At 32.9% G+C, this 9,356-nt stretch overlaps 1 pseudogene across 1 annotated transcript; it reads right to left on the bottom strand.

The window, feature by feature from the left end:
- Positions 1 to 1,818: 1,818 nt before the first annotated feature.
- Positions 1,819 to 7,446, bottom strand: LOC145048997 (TMV resistance protein N-like; annotated as a pseudogene). Its single transcript, XR_013683129.1, has 5 exons — positions 6,808 to 7,446; positions 4,525 to 5,636; positions 4,140 to 4,430; positions 2,404 to 4,001; positions 1,819 to 1,957 (listed from the first exon to the last, which is right to left on the bottom strand). The product of XR_013683129.1 is annotated as a TMV resistance protein N-like (transcript).
- Positions 7,447 to 9,356: the final 1,910 nt, after the last annotated feature.

Here is a 9,356-nt window from a genome sequence, read left to right as displayed (position 1 = left end):
TTTACTTTCTCGGAGTCTACTAGATACTAATTGCTCCATTGTAGTCGCTAATCTTAATACTCACCAGATCCCAAACTGACGATGCTAGCAACTTCGCAGATGATAGAGACAAATCGGAAATACTAAGGTACCCATCAGTCATTATACAATCAATCTATGATTTTGTATATTGTACTCTGTATTTCTTTCTTTCTCACTTTCATACAAAATTACATAGTTAAATACTGGTTGATCATTGATATGCACACAAGGTGTTTGCATAAATGCTCTAGTGACATTGTCTTGTGATTTCTGTTTTTTGTAATTTTGCTTTCTGTGATTTGGTATTGTACATTTGAATACTCTAGACAAAATATGGTTATAAACTTGATGTTAATAGATGATTTTATCTCTATACTCTTGATTTGATTTTGTCTTGTGATACATTATGTTGTTCTGTTGTAGCTTGTAGGTTAACTATTAACTTGGTTTAACCCTTTATTCCTTTTGAAAATATATAATTCACTGTTGATATTTTGTGTTTAACATCATATATTTTTCTGCACAGTATCATGAGGAGAAGTATTATCAGCATCCTTAATTTATTACCTTTCTACATTGGTGCATTATTTGATGACAACATTATGAAAGACTAACCCAAGAGTGTCCTAACTCTCTTTAATGTATCAGATTTTCTCTTTGAAGTCTCATTCGTTGGTAAAAAAAATTTAAATGCATACATCATTTTATAAGTTCTCAAGAAAAAAAAAGATGGTAAATAGCCTTATTCGTGATTTGGTATGACCTCTTTTTTAGTTTAGTGAAATTTGAGCTAAATGCAAGAAATAGCAATGTACTTTCATTGATTTCGTTTATTATAACATCCTACTTATATTGACTTTTTACATTATAGCATTATACTACGAAAAAAATATACCGAATTATTGATTCCTATTACAGCATTCTACTTTTAAAAAAAAATTATAGCAATGTTATCTGATTGCAAAGCAATTTCCATTGCTAGTATGAAAAAAATGAAAATACAATGTTATAATTGGGTAAAAGTTTCCAAAATGTAATGCCTTAGTAAGTAAATCTGAAAGTACTATGCTGTAATAGAGAGAATTGAAGCTCTAATGCTATAATATGCAAATAGATGAAAGTACATAAGTATCACCATTTTGGGTAGGACAAAAAATTACAACTTTTGATTCATTCACATTAGTTCCACCCATTCAAATACTCCAACTACTCAAAATTGACTCAATAATCAGCACATCCACAGAAGACAAAGAAATGCATTGATAATTTCATATACTCAAAGTGTAAACCTTTTAAACTGATATTTATATGACAGATGATTCTTTCTATAAGAAAAAGATTGTACCTTAAATCTATTTTTCTTATTAAGGCATTGTACTTTTAAATCTACCCATTTCTAGCTTTGTACTTACAAATTTTAAAAGACATTTGTACTTTTAAAACGCTACCTAATTATATCACTGAACATTGCTTTGTAATTGGATGATCTTCCTCAACATGATATTTATTTGTATCAGATTTTTGAGGCATTGGTGTAGATAAAGGAGAGTTCTGCTGTTCAAATAAGCAACATTCCTTGTGTAAGTATTCTATTCAGAGAACCAATCGAATCACTATACCAAATGTAAGATTATTTTGTTGGCTATAAATCTAAGATTAAATCATGTGGTCGTTGTACATGGAAGTTCTAGAAAACAGGTATTTTCTGGGAATTTTGTTATGAAAATTCCAAAACACCACTGTAGGGAAAAAGTATTTTTTCTGTTATATTCAATAAAAGATGATTTACTTTAGGTACGAAGAAAAAATCATAATACATGGTTAAAGGAACTCAAGATACTAAGGACAAGAATCAATTACATTGAATGATGTAAGCCAAACAAATAGTTTTGCAAAAGTTGTTTGCCAAATCACCTTGTGTGTTGATTGCTCTTCCCTACAAAAAATGGTTCAAACATTAGGATACATTTTAGGGTTACTTATATATTGGGTTTTTTTTTTTTTTTTTTTGGATTAAACCTCAACCTTTTTTTTTCTGAAAAACACCTTGCATTTTTTTATTTCCTTCAAAAAGATTCTTGGCTTTTTATTTTATTTTTCAAAAAAAAAACCCTCACATTTGACAAGTTTTTTGAAAAAAAAAAAAAAACTGCTGTTATAAGTTTCTAATACAAGGTCTTTAATCTGGAAAAAACACAATTATGATATTAACACTAGATTCTAACACAAATACAACTTTAATTAAATTGCTAATGATGGAAAAGGGAATAAAATTTTTGTGCGCAATATTTTTCACAAGATCCACATGTGTGGTTATAATAAGTTTAACATCCGATTCTTAAATTCTGAGACTGTAAAATGTATGATAAAAAGAATTGTCACCTTTATGATATGCCAAACCATCGCCAATTCTGAGTTCTAACTCAACATCTGAAAAATTAATTAATTTTGGCTTTTTTTCCAGGCCTTCTGAGCCTCTCAAAATCATCTTTTGAGACCCGTACATAGCAGTATGGACCGGATAAATCGAGTCGCACTTTTCCCCTAGTAATACAAAGACCTTTCCACAATAAGATGCTCTGCGGAAGATGACTTATGCACGTGCCTCTTAAATCTAAATATTTTAACCATTCTAAAGTTCCAAGTTCCTCAGGCAATTTCTTAAGTTGAGGAGAATAACAGAGCCAGAGATACGTTAGACATTTCATCTGACAGATGCTGTCAGGAATATCTTGTAAAAACTTACAATAGCTGAGGTCAAGATAATCTAGATATTCTAATTGGCCAAGATCCTCAGGTAACTTCTTTAGCAACACACAAGAAAGATCAAGAGATTCAAGATCCTTCAACATACAAATGCTATCAGGAATACCTTTAATGTTTGTAGATGACAAATCTAGCTTCTTTAAACATTCTAATCGGCCAAGATCCTCTGGTAGTTTTTCGAGAAACGAACAATAACTAAGTTTGAGAGATTCCAGTTGTTTCAACATACAAATGCTCTCAGGAACATCTTTAATCATTGCAGATGTAACAGTTAGCTTCTTTAAACATTTTAACCGACCAAGATCCTCGGGTAACTTCTCAAGAAGCACACACGATTTAAGTTTGAGAGATTTCAGATTTTTCAACATACAAATACTATCAGGAAGATGTTTAATATGTGTATGTGACAAATCTAATTGCTCTAGATATTCTAGCTGACCAAGGTCCCTAGGGGCCTCGGGAATACCACCGTGGAGTTTAAGTTTTTTTAAGCGTTGTAACCCACAAATGCTTCTTGAAAACGTATCAAGGTTTGTGCAAACACACATACCTACAGAAATAAGCTTCTCAAGGTTTCTAGTCAGTAAGGGCTGATCTTCTCTATAAAAACATTTAAACTGAAACTTTGGCAAATTACTGTCGGGGTGAACGGGGCATAATACAAGTATGGGCCCCAGACTCAGATGTAACTCAGCTAAAGGACCAACCTCAAGTGATTCAACCTCACTACAAGAAGCATCCATATTTATTTCAAACTTAAAAGATTTAAACCTCAAGCAACCACTTAAGTCTAAGTAGACAAGCTTTTTTAGACATTCATCGGCCATGTGAAGTTCTACCAGATTGTAACACTCTTTAAGATCTAAATACTCAAGACACGGAGTCAACCCAATGTCAAGGTTCCTCAATTTTAAATTATTGAGTTTGAGGGATCTAAGATTTGAACATCTATTGGACAAGCGAAGTTCTATCAATTCCGAACAATGTTCAAGATCTAACCGCTCAATATTGGGAGCCGACCCAAGGTCAAGGGTTCTCAACATTGAAAAACCGAGGTCGACAGTTATGAGCTTTAAACATCCACCAATCATGTGCACTTCTACCAAATTACGACATGCTTTAAGATTCAACATCTCGATATTTGGAGTAAGCCCAAGATCAAGGGTCCTCAACATTGAATAACTGAGGTCAAGGAATCTCAGTTTGTTAAGAAGCTAATGCAAAAAAAAAAAAAAAAAAAAAAAAAAAAAAAAAAAAAAAAAAAGGTCAATATTAACAAAGCAATGGATATATAGCATTCAAAATGCGTGAACACAAAAAAAAAAAAAAAAATCAATAAAGTATAATTGTACCTTTCTTTCTCCCCCTTCCCAAAGTTGTACAATTCTGCTCTCAGTCATGTAAAGTGCAACAAGATTATCTGCTTGAAATGTTTTAGGTAAAGACCTAAAAGGGTAATGGTTCCAACACAAATACCTCAAAAATTTCAAATTCGAACAAAAACAGTCAATTTTACTTGCATCAATAGAGCCCACAGACACGTGAAGAAATCTAAGTTCCTTCATCTTCCTAAGACCTTTCATCACAATTTCTGGACTGATTTCCGTCGTGTACAACTGTATATATCTTGTCGCTTCAGTACCCTATAATTCAAAAAAGAATACACCATGAAACTTTTGTCGTAACAGATAAAAATGGATTTGCTCCAACTTAGTTATAGATAAACTTGATCCTTACCAAGTCATTAGCCAATATATCTACAATTTCTTTGTTAATCCACAATCGACTATGTTTGTTAGGGTTATCCGGGTGTGAACAACGAATAATGTTCCTGCCCATTTCTTCAATATGGTCATGCATGCTTAGATACTCTTCACCCCGAACATTATCAACAGTTATGAGGGATTTTTGCTCAAGAACTCTTAAACCATTTCTAGCATGAAATCCACAGCTTTCAAGTGCTTTGATTGTGCTTGCTTTCGACCATCCTTTTAGTATGCTTGCAACATTTAGGAATATTTCCTTGTAATCCTCTTCTAGATCGTCATAGCTTATTTCCAATTTTTTCAGAGTTTCCATCAATGGAATTATTTTTAGTCGTTCTAGGGCATCTGTCCATTCAAGCTCATTTTTACCACGAAGAAACGAACCCAAAACTTTAAGCGTCAAGGGAAGACCAGCAGCATAATGCACAACTTGCTGACTCAACTCTTCATACCCTAGATTTTGTATCACTCTCCCAAATGCATACCTACTGAAGAGGCAAATTGCTTCCTCATCCAATAACAACCGGACGTTATGAATCGACTTCACTCCATGTGCAACAAGTACTTGCTCATCTCTTGTTGTAATGATAATTCTGCTTCCTGGCTTAAACCAATTTGTTTCACCGGCTAATGCCTCAAGCTGCTCTATATGATCCACATCATCTAGAACAAGAAGAACCTTTTTACCAGGCATCCTCCTCTTCATCATGTTTTTTCCGTCATAAACACTACTAACAGAGATGCCCTGATCATTTAAGACATCGGAAAGGATTTGGTTTTGCAACGACTTTAAACCGGACAAAGAAGCTTTGGAAACTTCTCTAACATTTTCAACGAAGCTTTTACCTTCGAATTGAAAGGATATTTTGATCAAAAACAGCCCTGGCTAAAGTTGTCTTCCCACCACCTCCAATTCCCTTGATTCCGATCATGCGTACATCATTAGAACAAGTTCCCAAAGATGACAAAACATCATTCATCCGGGTCTCCATGCCTACTAACTTTTCATCAATGTTGAAATTGATGGCTCGTAACTCTAGTGAAAGCTCTTCAACAATTTTTTGGATGAATTTAGCTTCGTGCCTGTAAATTAAAGAAGATTCAGTTAGCGTACTCAAAATTTCCACATTGGCAATTACTTTCATGAACTTAGCTTCGTCCCTATAGTTTCATGTTTAACATTCCGACAAGATGAGTCAGAATTTGAGAATACAACATGAGACGCCATGCCCAAGCCTTTTACATCCAGGGTAAACTCAATGAAAGAATACTGCAAAGTGCAAACGTAATGAAAGAATACTACATAGATTGATGAAAGAAAAAAAAATGTGTAACAAGCATTCATATGTGAAAATAAACTAACAAATAAGTTGAAACTTTATACATCTGACTGCAAAAATAGCAATATACTTTCTAATTTTTTTCTTTATTATAGGATTGTACTATCATTTTTTCTTATTACAACATTGTACTTTAATATTACTCTTTAATAAGGCATTGCATTATAAGAAATTTACCCTTTCTAGCAATGAGCTACCGCTACCTGTCATCCCATTATTTCTTTCCAAAGACATGATATGGGTAAAATTATATTGACTTCAAAAAGACAAAAACCTAGTTTCAAGTTTCAAAAAGTCTAATTAATAAATAAGGGCAGCATTATTTTTTAAATTCTTTTCTTGTCATAATATAAAAAGTAAAAACAAAAAATATATTGCTGATATCTTCCATTTTTTTGGCATAGGGATTAATATTATGAATTATGCTTTTCTCAAATTAAGAAAATATTGATTTTGGAAACAAATTATGAATCGACAGAATTACTTGGTTGGTCCTTGTTGTTTGACAAAACAGGCATGCTGAGGACAACCATGATAACCCTACTTGTTTGGGTCTAGTGGTTTTATTTCTTTCTTGGTTAGTCCCTATGGTTTCATTTTGTTTCGTAACTGGTCTAAAATTACGATTTTACCCTTGTTTGATTTTTTTAGTAATTTTTATTTAATTTTTCAGTTTCAAATTACTGTCCCCACCCTTTTGATTGGCCTTTCTCCCTTCTCTAGTCTATCTAATTGTGTAAAGCCTAAAAGACAACCATTTCTCTCTTGAAAACACCTATCCACCTCTCCCTTCTCTCACTGTCGACCAATGGGCGCCGAATCTATTGAGTCTGGATCTAACTCAGGCTTTATGGACCAGGTCGGTTCAAATTGAAAGTAAAAAAAAAAAAAAAAAAAAATGATGAAGGAATTACCCATCAACTGTCTTCTTCAACTCCCACCCAGCCAAATCTGCTGCGTCTTTCAGAGCCTCCCTCCATTTCCCAGCAGCCTCTTCGTTTTCATGCTTAGCAAAGGCTTTTTCAACTGCCCCGCTTTGTTTGCGGACTTCGGAGGGTCCCAAATCATAGAAAACAGGGTAAGCAGTATGCTCGTTGGTCTTGTGACACTCCATGATCTTCACAAGCTCATCCAAGCACCAAGAAGAAGAGGCATAGTTCTTTGAGAAAACAATGATGTATAGTTTTGAGTCTTCAATGGATCTGATGAGCTCATCACAGATCCTTTTACCCTTCTTGATTCTCTCATCATCTTTGTATGTATGAATGTTTTTCTGATGAAGAGCATAATAAAGATGATCAACGAAATTTGCACGGGTGTCTTCACCTCTAAAACTCAAAAACACATCATACTTAAAACTCTTGTAAATGGATGAAGTAGAAGAAGACGCCATTGATGATGCACTTGAAGGATCCTATAAATTCAAGTCTTTGATGAAGAAAATCTAAACAAACGATTGCAAAGAAACTCAGAAGAGATGAAGTGAATAACTATCAGAACGATGGTTCGATACTTGGAATGTGAAAGTCAACCCCAAGAAAACCAACCACACCCACAACTTGTATTTTTTGCTTATTTAAAACTTGTCTTTTTGTGAGAGTGGTTATAAAGCTTTGAGCGATTACATAAATGATCCTTCTGGTTGTACAAAAATAACATTCCCAGTTCGCCTTTTTTCTTTTTCACCATATGTCCTGTAATCGTGAAACTAAGTTTGTCACCTTCATAAATCATACCCCTTTTTAATTTTCTTGATCTCTGAAAGAGTCTGCTGGCAGCTGAAAATGAGAAAAAAATGACATGAATGTCCTTTCAAAATGCACATATCAACGAGCCCTGATTCAATTCTGATGGAATGATGACCACTAAAATGAGCTGGATGTAATATATCCTTCAGGTCATAAATCCACTCAGAGTTATGTTACAGTACCTCGTCAGAGCAACTTAGTGATAATATAATATATTATTGAGTTCATGGAAGAATCCTAATTAGATTTGAAAGATTGATGGTGGAGGTGAATAGAGATAACACGAATATTGTATCAAACGGATTTCGATTTTCAAAAATAAATCCAAATAGTTGAAACTAAATTCAAATCCAATCCGATCAAACCAAATTACAATTCGGTTGGATTGGTTTTTTTACAATTCGGTTTTTAAAAAGCAAAACATATTAAATAATGTATAACTTAAATATTAGTTAATACTTTAAAAGTAACTAAATGAAACTTATTAGCTATGAATTATAATTTATAAACAATTATTAAGAAAAATTAGTTATAGTTTAATATTTAATTGACAAAAAACTTTTGATAAGAAATACATATTAAAGTACTATTTTGGTAGAAAGTTTCTAACACTAAAAAAACAATTGAGTAAATTTATAAATGATTAAAGATATATATTACAAATAAATAATAAGTTGTTATTTGGTTTTTTTGGTACCATTCGGTTTTTATTTTATAAACCAAAACCAATCCGAACTCCAAAAATAATAATTCGGTTTAACTTAAAATCAATCCAAAAATCCGAATATCCGAACCAAATTGTCTAATTGTACAATTCGGTTTTAACCAAATAGTGAATAGCCCTACACGTACAACTTCGGCCTTTAACTTGATATGTTGAGTGTAGTGGTAAGCATGGTACGGTTTTTGAGCCAAACTATCAACCACAAACCGTAAGGTGCGGTCTCTATATGGAAAAACCGATAGGTGTGGTTTTTGTTTGGGTGTAGTTTTCCAGTTTTAAATGCGTATTCAGTTCCATTCGGTGTGATTTCGGTTTTTAACCGATAAAATATGTTGGTGCGCTTTTGAAAATAAAATGGTGCGTTTTTAATGTTCACACTCGATTTCGTAGTTGATTTTCCCTTATTTGCATAATTTTGTGGATTTTCATTTATTTGTAGATTTTTGTTGCAAATAATCATCATTTTGGTCCATCTCTCTCTCTCTCTCTCTCTCTCTCTATATATATATATATATATATATATATATATATATATATAGGTAAAGGTTCAAATGAGAACCAAAAAAGATTAAGAACTCTAAGAACCAATCTATTTTAACATATATTAAGTGTATTTTTTTTGTTAATTCCAAAAAGGCACATTATACTTCTTTGGTGATAGATCTACAATCTCTGATGACAAATCTATGATACTTTTCTCTAGATCTACGAGTTATGCCTTTATATCTAGAGCTCCGATGAGATCTGAGACCGCCATAACACATGCTACCTAGCCACTCCAGTGAAAAATCACCAGCTTGGCTCCATCTCTTTCTCTCTAATTTTCGATGAAAACCACAACATATATGCATCAGGTACGTCGATTTTTTTTGTTTTGATTTTTATTCCTTCTGTTAAGCTGTGAATTTAGTGTTATAATCTCTCTTTTGGTGTGTACTTTTGTTAAATTAGTTTTAACTGTTATTAATTTGTGAAATCATGCTATTTAATT

Source organism: Lactuca saligna, chromosome 5 (genome assembly GCF_052625555.1).
Source record: "Lactuca saligna cultivar CGN05327 chromosome 5, ASM5262555v1, whole genome shotgun sequence".
NCBI classification, from domain to species: Eukaryota; Viridiplantae; Streptophyta; class Magnoliopsida; order Asterales; family Asteraceae; genus Lactuca; species Lactuca saligna.
The sequence above is the reverse complement of the archived record's forward strand: the minus strand, read 5'-3'. Positions and strand labels throughout refer to the sequence as shown.